We start from the raw sequence: 12,144 nt of genomic DNA, 5'->3' as shown, positions 1-12,144 counted from the left end.
CACTCGGAGCACCGCCCTGAGGCGTGGCCTGAGCAGGTGAGGAGCAGGGGGAGGAGCACGGAGGCAGGAGCTGTCTGCCTCTGCGGCTCCTGCCCGACCTGCGCTTTGCCTCAGCGGCTCCCAGTCTGTCACCCACTCGGCTCTAGGAGGTCTTGCCTCACGTTAAAAAAAAAAAAAAGAGGATTTTTTGTGTGCTGGTTCACTCTCCAGATGGCTGCAACAGCTGGACTGGTCCAAAGCAAGGAGCTCTGTTTCTGGTCTCCCCCAGCAGTGTAGGATCCCAAAGACTGCTTTCACAGGCCACAGGCTGGGAGCTGGATGAGAAATCGAGCAGCGGAGAACCAGCCGGCCCCCGTGGGGGATGCTGACACTTCACACAGAGGCTGTGGCTACTACACCAGGGCTTTCGGCCCTTGCCTCACATGTCACAGGGGACAGGAATGCAAGGCCTTGCCTCATTCCCTTCCTTCTAGCTTTTCTTTGTTGTTCTTCAGCCTCAAATCGTGGCATCCTCTTGCATGGCCCACCCATGCAAGGATTCCAGGCTCTGAAACCCAGCATCTTTGGCCCTTCCCCCTCAGCCCCCAGCACTGTCCTTTCGAAGCCTGTAGACAAATCCCCCACCTGTCCTCCTCTCCTGTAGGAGCACTGTGCCCACCCTACTGCCCAGCTCGTTGACTCCTGACAAAATGTTAGCATTTCTGTAGTTGCTGCTCCCTTCTGGATCGTTGGCAGCTACGTGTTTCCCAGGCTGCATTTGCCAGCTGATCACCAAAGCCACGGGCATGTCTACACTTTCTTCGTTCAGTGAAAGCTTCCTGTGTGCCAGGAAAGCAAGGGGTGTGGTAGGACAGCTTCCTACTGTTGGGTGAATTCGTGAGAGGTGCATTTAAAATGCTCAGCCAGGTGCCGGGACACTGCTGGTACTCAGTAAATTGTGCTGCCTTTCATTTGTAAGATATTTAAGTCTTCTAGAAAGTCTTCAGAATTATTTTTCTTGGGGTGGGCATTTGATGCCATGGTTAAGACGCTGCTTGGGACACCCACGCTCTGCTTCCCATCCAGCTTCCTGCCAACACATGCTGGGAAGAGCAGGGAATGGCTTGTGTTCGTTGTTTTGGTCCCAGCCACCCAGGGGATGGGGAACCCAGATGGAGTTTCAGACTCCTAAAGTTCGTCTCATCCAGCCCGGCTGATGCAGGCATTTAGGGGTGTGAACCAGCAGTTGAAAGAGTTTTCTCTTATCTCTGCTTTTCAAATAAAATGAAAATCAAATTTTAAAAAACATTTTTAGGTAAGATGAAATTATTTTTATCAAAGCATTATTCATTTGTTTTTTTGCAACAAAAAATAATGTTAAGGGCTGATGAGTTCAGCTTAACGTTCCCTAGTGACCTTGGCTCTGTCTGCTGGAGGCATTTAGCCACAGGGCATCACCGCTGCAGCTTCTTCAGGTCGGGTAAATGCTGACAGGTTGTGGTCGCAACCCCTGCCCTCCACACTGATTTGTTTTTCTTCGGAAGGTGGAATTAAGCCATCCCTCTGCTACCTCCTCCTGCTCGTCCGCCTCCTTCCTTTGCCTTACAGTTCTGTCATCTGAGGGAAAGTTGTGCCTTGTGTTTCGCGTTTAGACACTCGAGCCAGGCTCCTGCTCCAGTTCAAGCCAGGCTTCTGGCTGCCCTGTGGCCTTAGGCAAATCATTAGACATTTTTGTGACTAAGTTTGCACCAGTGGGAAGACTCGCACTGACAGTGTTGAGAAAATCCAACAGAAAGATTACTTAGAATGATACTTGCTGTCGGGAAAGCATTGTTTTTATTTCTTAGTTTTTTTTTTAATATGCTAACATGGGTTTTCATTTCTGCATGACTAAACCAGACAGTGTATTGATATGTCCTGTGCCTGCTTACAGGTGCGGGGTGGTTCCTGCATGCTGTGTTCACGTAAGGGGATTCACCTTTGTCTCTGGGCCATTGGTATCCTATCGTATGATTAGAATCAGACTTGACTAAGGGTTATGCATTTGCAGTTGGACATCTGATTTTCATTGAAGGCTTTTTTACTCAGTTCTGTGAATATTCTGGTCCCTGTGTGTGTGGATTTTGGAGAGGTATGTGCAAGCAGGCTTCAGAAAGGTCGTGGGAGTGTGTGTTATGTTTTTATTTCTCCATGACCTGTGTGAAGCTTGTTTGTGTCTGTCTTTCCATCTCTAACACAGGACATACTATGAGGCTATTTCAGAAAGTTTGTGAGAAAACAAGATTAAAAGATAAGTTGATTTTGACACACATTGTGAGCTTCTTGAGCCCCTTTCTGCACCCTCAGCTCTAGCCCGTGCCCTCTACTTACGCTGCTACCACCTGCTTTGCACCCTCCATCTGAGCGGGTTTGCACTGTGCATGCCAGAGCCTCGGCCTGCTTCCCCGATCCGTGACCATGTGGCTGAGTGCCTGTGCGGGGCTGGCGAAAGAGTCTCACCCTCTCACACCTTGATAGGCACTGTCTGTGCCTCATGGATACTTGCTCTCATTGGTCTGTGCGCTACAGGGGTTTATCTCTCTGAAAGTCTTCGTCAACAGAGTGTTTAGTTTTAATCTATTCTGTGTAATTCGCCCTTTCCTTTGTGGCTGATGCTTTTAACAGGCTGGTACTGTGTAAGAAACTGATCTACTAAGGGTGTGGAAAGACTTTCCTCTTTATTAGAAACTTTACTGTGCAGATTTATACTGGAAATTCATCTGAAAATCATTTCCAGATGAAGTGTGAGCTGTAGGCTGAGTTATGGGGAGCAGGCTGGTTTTGAGTCTGGACATGCAGTGGGGATGTGCAGATCTCATTGTGGCGGCCGTCTGTTCTGTGCCATCGTTGTCTTAAGATGCACTAGCTGCACCTTCAAGCCTCACCCATCCATCTCGGTTATCCGTTGGTCTATGTTTTTATTTCACTTTAGTAAGTATCACATTCAGTAAAATGCACCTGTTTTAAGTGGACGCTTGGTGAATTTTCCCAGATTTGGACATCACTGCCACAACCAAGCTGGGTCTGTTTCCCTCCTTGGTAGATTCCCCCTGGCTCGTCCTGCTCAGCTCCATCCCTGCCCGGCTCCAGGCTGCCACTGAGCGGCTCTCTGTGCTTGCTCTGTGTTGAACAGTTGTGTACAAATGCAGCTGTGTATCTGTATGTGCTGATGTTGTGTGAGATTCACCAAGAGTGTTTTTCAAAGTTTGCTTATTTGAAAGGCAGAGTGACAGAGATCTTCTGTCTGCTGATTTGTTCCCCATGTGGCCACAGCAGCCAGGGTTAGGCCAGGCAGAAACCAGGAGCCAGAGTTCCCGCCAGGTCTCCCACGTGTGTGCCAGGGGCCCAAGCCCTTAAACAGTCGGCTGCTGCCACCAGAGTATTCTGGCAGAAAACTGGGAGGGAAGTAGAATATCTGGGATGCAAACTACCTGTAATGGAATGCAAGCATGCCAAGTGTTGGCTTAATCCACTACACCACAACATGTACCCCAGTTAGTTGGCACTGTCAGTTTGATCAGCTTTTGCAGGTTTCAATTTGCTGTGAGGTGGAAGTGAAGGATTGTGGCTCTGAGCATGTGTCGTTGCAGGTACCATAGCAACGTTCGAGAATATTGGATTCAGCACTTGCTGCGTCAGGTGCTACTTTGCATCTTTCTCAGGATAAGTGTATGTGGGGTGTGTCCCCATCTGTTGCATTGATCTGTTTACCCTTCACAGTGAGGTCATGCTGATTGCTGTAGAGTACGGAGAGCCCTCAAATCAGGTAGCTATGTCATGCAGTTATACTCATAGTTTACACATTTGTTTGACTCCTCCACATCACGAGTGGGGAGCCATTTTTCTGCCATTTGGATGACATCATTTGTGGGCCATACAAAATTGTCAACTTAAAAATTAGCTTGCGATAAATTTATTGGCTTTCAAGTCCCACCTGAAGTTGCCTCGGGAGGACCAGACCAAGCGATTTTACGGGTCTTAGCTAGCTGGGAGCTCTGCCCCCTCTAAGCCTCAGTTCATGTGGCCAGGCTGAGATGAACTCTGGCAGTTCTCTTCCCCTAGGTCCCATGATGTCCCTTTATCGCAACAGGCATCTTTGTTTTGTTTTTTTCTTTTAAGATTTACTAATTTGGAAGGCAGAGTTAGAGAAGGAAAGACATCTTGCACTTACTGGTTCCCTCCCCAGATGATCACAGCGCCTGGAGCTGGTTCAGGCCAAGCAGGAACTTCTGCTTGTCTGTGTGGACCGTCTTCCGCTGCCCTCAGAAGTGGAGCAGCTGAGACTGGAGCCACTGCTCAGATGGGCTGCCAGCATCACAAGCTAGAGCTTAGCCCACTGCACCACAGCATTAGCCCCTTAGGCCATTGATTTTGAGGACTTCCTCCCTCCCCCCACCCCCCATGAACATTTAAAAATCGAAATTACACTTCAGTAAACCTCACAGGCTTTTAAAATTTGTAATTTATTGGGGCCAACGTTGTAGCTCAGCAAGTTAAGCTGCCTTCTGCAATCCAGGCATCCCATGTGAGTCCTGGTTTGAGTTCCAGCTACTCCGCTCCTAATCCATCTCCCTGTTAAGGTACCTAGAAGGCAACAGAAGATGGCCCAAGTATTTGGGCCTCTGCCACCTGTTTCGGGGAGACCTCAAATGCGGTTCTGGGCTCCTGGCTTCAGTCTGCCCCAGCCCCAGCAGTTTGGTGGGGGAATCAGCAGGTTTGAAGCATACTCTCTCTCTCTCTCTCACTTTCACTCTGGCTTTCAAATACATATTTTTAAAATAAAAATAAAATTTGCATTTGTTTGAGAAACAGAGCTCCCTTCCTAAGGTGTCTGCAAAGATCCAGGCTGGCTCAGGCTGGCCCAGGCCAGAGCCAGGACTCCATCAAGATCTCTGCTATAGACGCCAGAGACCCTGTTACTTGAGTCACCACTTCCTGCTACCCAGCATGTGTGTAATCATGAGCAGAGGTAGGACCTAGGTAGCCCACGCAGCGTTTTTTAAAGGATTTCTGTTTATTTATTTGGAAGTCAGTTAGAAGGAGAACCAGAAGGCCACATAACCAAGGCTGGACCAAGTCAAAGCCAAGAACTAGAAGCTTCATCCCAGCCTCCTGCATGGCTGGTAGCGGCCCAGGCATTTGAGCCATCCTCAACTGCTCTTCACAAGCCACCAGCAAGGAGCCGGCTAGGAAGTGCAGCATCCAGGGCCTAGCTGGAGGCGCTAGGGATCATATCACAGGTGGAGATCTTGTATCTGCTGATTCACTGCCTGAAAGGCTGCAGTGGCCAGGCTGGACCAGGTCAGAGCCAAGAGCTCCATCCAGAACTGCTGCATGGGTAGCAGGGGCCCAACCACTTGGGCTCTCTTCACTGTCTTCTCAAGCCCTTTATCAGGGAGCTGGATTAGAAGTTGAGTAGCTGAGGCTCCAGCTAATGCTGTGCCACAGTAATGGCCCCGCTTGTAGATCTGAATGTTTGAGGTTTTATTTTCATTTAGTTCTGACAGGTTAGAATTTATTTTGTGACTTCTTTGATCATTGATGGTTTACAAAGTATGTTTTGTGAAGCTAAGCATTCACCTTTGGTGCCAGCTTCCCATGTGGGCACCTGCCTGGTTGAGTTCCGGCTCACATCTCCTCTCTGGCTCCCTGCTTATAACCTGGGAAAGCAGCACAATATGGCCCAACTCCTTGGGCCCCTGCACCCATGTGGGAGACCCAGAGGCACTGCTGGCTCCCAGTTTACCCTAGCCCAACTCCAGCTATTGTGGCCATTTCGGGAGTAAACCAGCAGATGGAAGATCTCTCTGTCTCTGCTGTCTATAAAATCTACCTTTCATATTAAAATAAAATACTTTTCTTTTAAAAAAAAGTATGTTTTGTAATTCCCAATTATGTGTGAATTTTCTAGAAATGTTCCAGTTATTGACTGCTAGTCTAAATCTATTAGGGTCACAGACCATACTCTGTGTTATTTCAAACCTGGTGTGTCTGACATTTGCTTTAAGACAGAGGATATGGCTTGTCTTTGTGAATGTTCCATCTACACTAGAAAAATATGTGTGTTCTTCTGATGTGTGGAATGTTCTATAAATGTTAAAGAAATAATGAGCTTGGTTAATAGTGTTCCTGGTGCCTTGTGTCGCCCTGCTACCTTGTTTTGCTTATTTGCGGTGAACAGAGTGCAACTAATTAAGGGTTTGTTTCTTTTAATCAATTTTTGTTTCGTGGATTCCATGACCCTTTACGGTCATGGAATGTCCCTCTTCCTTGACAAAAGTGCTGGTTCTGAATTCTGCTTTGTCTGATTATTAATTGAGTCTCTTCAGCATTCTGTCTGCCTGTCTCTCCCCATCCATTTGTAGCTTGATGTTAAGTAGACAGAATTAGGGGGTTGCTTTTCCTGCCTATCTGGCCGTCTCTGCACTGTCTGCTCTGCCTGCCACCAGCCACCTGTCAGAATGGAAAGCCAAGACCTTCGGACGTCTGTCTGGGGCGCAGCACACAAGCTCTCAAGCCAACAACCAGTAGATCAACTTTATTTATCACAGGGATCAGTGTGGATGAATTTATGCCGGCCACCTTGCTAGGTTTTTATCTTTGACTCATGTTAGAGTTTTTATTTTCATTATTGTCTTGTTAACTCCTTATTTTTAAAGTTTTTTTTTTTTTAATCAGATTTACAGAGAGTAGGAGAAACAAAGATTTTCCATCCACTGGTTCACTCCCGAAATGGCCACAGTGGCCAGAGCTGAGCTGATCCAAAGCCAGGAGCTTCTTCTAGGTCTCACACATGGGTTTAAGGTCCCAAGGCTTTGGGCCGTCCTCCACTACTTTCCCAGGCCATAAGCAGGAAGCTGGATTGGAAGTGGAGCAGCCAGTATATGAACTGGTGCCAGTATGGGATCCCAGTGCGTGGAAAGTGAGGACTTTAGCCACTAGGCTACCATGCCAGGCCCTTGTTTTTATTATTTCAGTGACTGGGTGAGGTTTCCCAGTATATTTCTTTCTCGGCCCACATTCAGATATTAACTTCACACGTGGTTTAAGCGTCCTGGTGTGCTTCTCTTTCGCTTCTCCACCCTGCATTTTGTTACTGTTAATTGTTCTGTGTCCACATACGATAAAACCATAACGCACACATTTGTTTTCCTCAGTGGTGGGTTTTTTTTTTTTTTAAGATTTATGTATTTTTGGGCCCTGCATGGTATGGCTAAAGTCCTCGCCTTGTACACACCAGGATCCCATAAAGGTGCTGATCCATATCCCAATTTTTCCACTTCCCATCCAGCTCCCTGCTTGCGGCCTTGGAAAGCAGCAGAGGACAGCCCAAGGCCTGGGGACCCTGCACCCACTTGGGAGACCTGGAAGAAGCTCCTGACTCTTAGCTTCGGATCAGCTCAGCTCCAGTCGTTGCGGCCACTTGGGGAGCGAACTGATGGATGGAAGCTCTTTCTCTCTGTCTCCTTCTCTCTGTGAATCTAACTTTCTACTAGAAATAAAATCTTTTTTTAAAAGAAGAATTTTGACTGTCCAGTTTACAGACATTAGAGTGTTGAGACACTGTGCTGGTGTCCTCAGCCTTGCGCGTGGGTGGCTCTGTGGTCCCTCTGCGTCCCCTCGCTCTCACCTCCGCCCCTCAGTGCTTCCCTGAGTGTGCGCATCCCCCTCCAGCTTCTTGGAAGAGATGATACTATCAATGTTTCCTTTATCAGTTATATTCCATAGATTTTATTTTTTTATTATTATTATTATTAATTATTTTGCATTATGTGACAGTTTCATAGGTTCTGGGAATCCCCCCCCCCTCCCCACACCTCTCCCCCCTGGTGGATTCCTCCACCTTGATGCAGTATTACAGTTCAAATTCAATCAAGATTCTTTCCTTGCAAACGTATACCAAGCATAGAGCCAGCTACCCGTTGTCCAGATGGGTTGAACAGTTTCTTGGGGAGACCATTTCTGGTCCGAAGTTAGAGCTGGTAAAATATCATCCCAGTCAATTAAGAGTCCCAATATAACATCAACAGCTGTTTGCAACATTATGGAATTGACATGGTTGTGATATTCCATAGATTTTAAAACTACAACCAGGACTGCTTCGGGACCCTAATCAGTTTTTATAACCATCATCTTATTGTTACCCAGTTCAAAATACTTGCCGGTTTTTACTATAGCTTCGTCTTAATTCAGGTATCATTCACGTGCGTTTTTCAGTTCCCAAGCATAGATAATTTCCAGTTAACTTTTTGTAGTTATTGCATAATTATTTTGAGGTCACATAACGTAGTTTGAATGATTTAATCTTTTGAATCTGTATAGTCCGGCTGTGGTCAAGTTTGGTGTTCAGTGTCTGTCAGAAAGGATTGTGTGTTCTGTAGCTGTTGGAGGTGTGTTCTAGAATGGAATTAAGTCAAGTGTGTTAGTCCTGTTGGTTCCTTTCATTTTCCTTGCTGAACTTTTGTTCTCCCTGACTTTATCGCTCACCAGGAAAAATGCACTCAGATCTGCCACTATCAGGCTTCATTCGTCTATTTCTCCTTTGCGTCCTGTCACTTTGGCCTATGGAATGGTGTCATAAAATGATAATAATAAGATGAAGCAAGATTTGTTTAAAAAGCCTTTGATCTCCCAGCTCTTCCTCAGGACACTTCCTGAAAATAGCCTTTCCTCGTTCCAGTCACAGATTCATAATTGCACAGGTCTCACATGGCGTTGTTAATTACTAGGCTCTCAGGATATAAATTACAGTGTGATCACTTAGTATAATATGGTAAAGGGAAAAGGCTCGAGAAAGCATTGCATATCCTATCAGATGATCAGATATATATATGCTTGTGTGGGTGTGTACATGTGCTTGCTGTGTAAACCTAGCTTGTGTGAGGTGAGCGGTTGAGGTGCTGTCCTTTGGGAGCTGCAGCCCATGTTTGGAGTCGCTGTGGGTTGGAATCAGAGCTGTACTCTATTCCAGCTCCTGCTAAAGCACTCCAAAGAGGCAGGAGATAATGGTTCCGGTTCCTGGGTTCCTGCCACCCAAATAGGAGATCTAGACTGACTTCTAGGCAATTCCAGCTGTTGCAGGCATTTGGGGAGTAAATTAGCAAAGGAAAGTTCATTCTCTATTTCTCTTTCCTTCACTTCCCCTCTCTCCTCCTTTCCATCATTCTCTCATTCTTTAGCTCTTAAATAAATAAAAATAAATCAGTACTTTTTAAAAAAAGTATATATGTGGAAGGCAGAGTTACCAAGAGAGAACTCTTCCCTTCTCTGATTTCTTCCACAGTGGCTACAGTGTCCCAGGGCTAGACCATGCTGAAGCTGGGATCTTTATCCAGGTCTCCCACGTGGGTGGCCTGGCCACATTTCCAAGCACGTTAACAGGAAGTGAAGCAGCCAGACTGAAACCAGGGCCCATGTGGGACGCCAGTGTTACAGATGCAGCTCAACATGCTGTGCAAGAATTCTGGCCCTTAAAGCAAAATACCTTTTTTAAAAAAAAAAAATCATTTATTTATTTATTTATTAAAATTTTATTTATTTTAATTGGAAAAGCAGATCAGGTTTACAAAGAGAAAGAGAGATAGAAAGATCTTCCATCTGCTGGTTCACTCCCCAAATTCCCAAATCGCCACAGTGGCCAGAGCTGAGCTGATCCGAAGCCAGAAGCCAGGAGCTTTTTCTAGGTCTCGCACATGAGTGCAGGGTCCCAAGGCTTTGGCCCATCCTCTACTTCTTTCCCAGGCCACAATCAGGGAGCTAGATCAGAAGTGGATCATCCGGGACATGAACTGGTGCCCAAATGGTATCCTTGTGGTTGCAAGGTGAAGGTTTTAGCCACTTAGTCATCCCACCAGGCCGACATTTATTTTATTTATTTTAAAGATTTATTTGTATTTTTACTGGAAAGGCAGGTCCAGTTTATGGAGGGAAGGAGAGACAGAGAAAAAGATCTCTCTGCTGGTTCACTCCCCAAATGGCTACAATGGCTGGAGCTGAGCCAGTCCAATGCCAGGAGCTTCTTCCAGGTCTGCCACACAGATACAGGGTCCTATGGCTTTGGGCCGTCCTCCACTGCTTTCCCAGGCCACAAGCAGGGAGCTGGATGGGAAGTGGAGCAGCCAGGACATAAATCAGAACCCATATGGGATGCCAGTGCTGGCAGGCAGAGGATTAGTCAATTGAGCTATCACGCTATTCCCTAGAGCAAGACTTAAAACTGAAGTATTTCTGAAGAAGATCTGAGAATCTGCTGTGCTCAAGTGTCCAAGCAGGGGGAACTGGTGGTTGGAAGGGTTGGAGGAACGGGTTTAGTGTGTGCCTGGTACATCGTGGAGTCAAAGCATATAAATGAATCACTTATTCAAAAAATAAATAGTACAGTTGTAGTTTGGAAATGGGTGAAATAGCAGACCCCACTTGGTCGCTGGAGCTGATGGAGCCTGCCCCAGGAAGCTAAGCTCTTCGCTTTACACCAGTCAGAGTTGGTGGGGTTTGCCCCTGCTGTCCCCTCATGCCATCAGCCTCCAGCCACCTGCTCCCTTGCTTGGGTACCTTTCTTTGCCCCTTGATCCTGTCTGGCCCATGTGCACGCAGTGCTTTGGATTCGCAGCTGTGCCCACAGACCAGTGACTGTCCCCTGCCTCACACACTCCTGCACAGCACAGCTGCATCTCCCTTGGTGGCTGGTGTGAGATGTGCTGCTCCCAGAGGACACACCCCTCCTGCTCCTCGGGGCTTCCTCCCACTTTCAGCTCTTTCCAAAATGTCCCAGAGATGATTCTAGATGATACACAGGTGACTCTATCTGTTTAGTTTATATTGTTAAGTATTTTGCTGTCTATTGAGAAAAATAAAAATCATCCATAAAACCTGTGGGCTCTTAATTTTACCGGTTGGTGTGTTACTGGTTAGACAGTCTCAGTTTGAGGAGAGTGACTGGACCGACTGAGTATCACACTGTGCCTGGGGACATGCTGGCATCTGGAAGCAGGGCGTCACACCGAGGAGGCACCCACAGTGCCCGGAGCCTTGCCGTCCTAAAGTCTGCCCTGCTGGATTGTCTGCTCTCACTGCTGAGTGGATCATGGCAGGTTGGCTTAGCACAGGTTTCTCTTTCACTTTCTGCAGGCCCTTAGGCCCAGACCAGTTAGGCTATGAAGGAAGCAGGTTCCTTCTGCAGGCGCTCAGTGTGTTTCCAGGCTGTGACAGTTAGCTTTGTGTTACTGTGACAAGTGCCTGAGGCAACCTAACTTCCTAAATGAGGCTTGGGTTTGGATTACAGTTCTAGGAGTGTGGAGTCATGCTCAAGCGGGCCCTGTTGGGTTGGTGTCTGGTGGCACAGGGCATCACCGCAGGGACTCGGGTTGCACCCCTGAGTGTGTGTGGTCTCTGTCTCTGATTAAACCAGGAGGCTTCCGTCATGGGCTCCACCATCATTGTCTTCCCGACTCAGTCACCTCCCAAAAGCCTCTGAGCACCCAAGATAGATAAAGTTTGCCTCATTCTTTCTCTGCATAAATATGATCTGCCTTTCCAACAAAAATAAATAAATCTTAAAAAAAAAAAAGCCAAAACCCTACCCTGTTTGATGACTTCATGGCTAAATCCTCACCTTATAAGCATGAGGATCCCATATGGGATCATGTCCTGGGCGCTGCACTTCCCACCCAGCTCCCTGCTTGTGGCCTGGGAAAGCAGTCGAGGACGGCCCAAAGCCTTGGGACCCTGCTCCCATGCGCGAGACCTAGAAAAAGCTCCTGGCTTCTGGCTTCGGATCAGCTCAGCTCTGGCCACTGTGGCGATTTGGGAATTTGGGGAGTGAACCAGCAGATGGAAGATCTTTCTATCTCTCTTTCTCTTTGTAAACCTTATCTGCTTTTCCAATAAAAATAAATAAATCGTTTAAAAAAATAAATTTCACACCCTCCTCACATCATTAACACAAGATTTGGGAGACCAGACTTTTATTAGAACTAATACACGAGCCCCAGCTCTAGCCTTTTCCGGCTTCTAGTGGCCTACAGCACTCACTGCCATGGCCACACCCAGTACAAGCCACAGCACTTGCCTTTTCTGGCTTCCGATGGCTACCGTGGCTGATGACTTGCACTGCCATGGCCACTGCAC

At 47.1% G+C, this 12,144-nt stretch overlaps 1 protein-coding gene across 1 annotated transcript in view; it reads left to right on the top strand.

Annotated features, from left to right (window-relative positions):
* RAB22A (RAB22A, member RAS oncogene family) overlaps positions 1-12,144 on the top strand; it is a 35,835-nt gene that overhangs the window by 2,144 nt on the left and 21,547 nt on the right. The window lies entirely within an intron of this gene.

Source organism: Ochotona princeps, chromosome 22 (genome assembly GCF_030435755.1).
Source record: "Ochotona princeps isolate mOchPri1 chromosome 22, mOchPri1.hap1, whole genome shotgun sequence".
Lineage (NCBI taxonomy): Eukaryota > Metazoa > Chordata > Mammalia > Lagomorpha > Ochotonidae > Ochotona > Ochotona princeps.
The sequence above is the reverse complement of the archived record's forward strand: the minus strand, read 5'-3'. Positions and strand labels throughout refer to the sequence as shown.